Source organism: Dermacentor albipictus, unplaced genomic scaffold (genome assembly GCF_038994185.2).
Source record: "Dermacentor albipictus isolate Rhodes 1998 colony unplaced genomic scaffold, USDA_Dalb.pri_finalv2 scaffold_22, whole genome shotgun sequence".
In the NCBI taxonomy this organism is placed as follows: domain Eukaryota; kingdom Metazoa; phylum Arthropoda; class Arachnida; order Ixodida; family Ixodidae; genus Dermacentor; species Dermacentor albipictus.
In genome coordinates this window covers 4,464,693-4,465,000 of record NW_027225576.1, presented here as the reverse complement: position 1 = coordinate 4,465,000, position 308 = coordinate 4,464,693, and positions in this window count along the sequence as shown.

The window sequence follows — 308 nt, the reverse complement described above, 5'->3', positions numbered from 1 at the left end:
TGTATTCTTCTCACGGTAAGTGAAGCTTCACGGAAACAAAGTAGTGTGATAGGTGCCACGCGGGGCAGAACAGTGCGCGCGTATGCGCACTGCTAGCGCGTTGACCGGGCCCGGTATACGTGAGACCATCAGCCGTCTGATGTGCGCGCAGACGTACGTTCTTCTGTTCAACCTTGTTCACTCTTGCACCGAATCCTCCAACCTTCACGTCCCCGTGCCCCTCGGGCGCACAGATAAGTTGTCGGCGGTAGGCAGAGTTCATCCTTTAATTACTTATAGCTACCGCTTTATTCCCATCCTCCCGCATG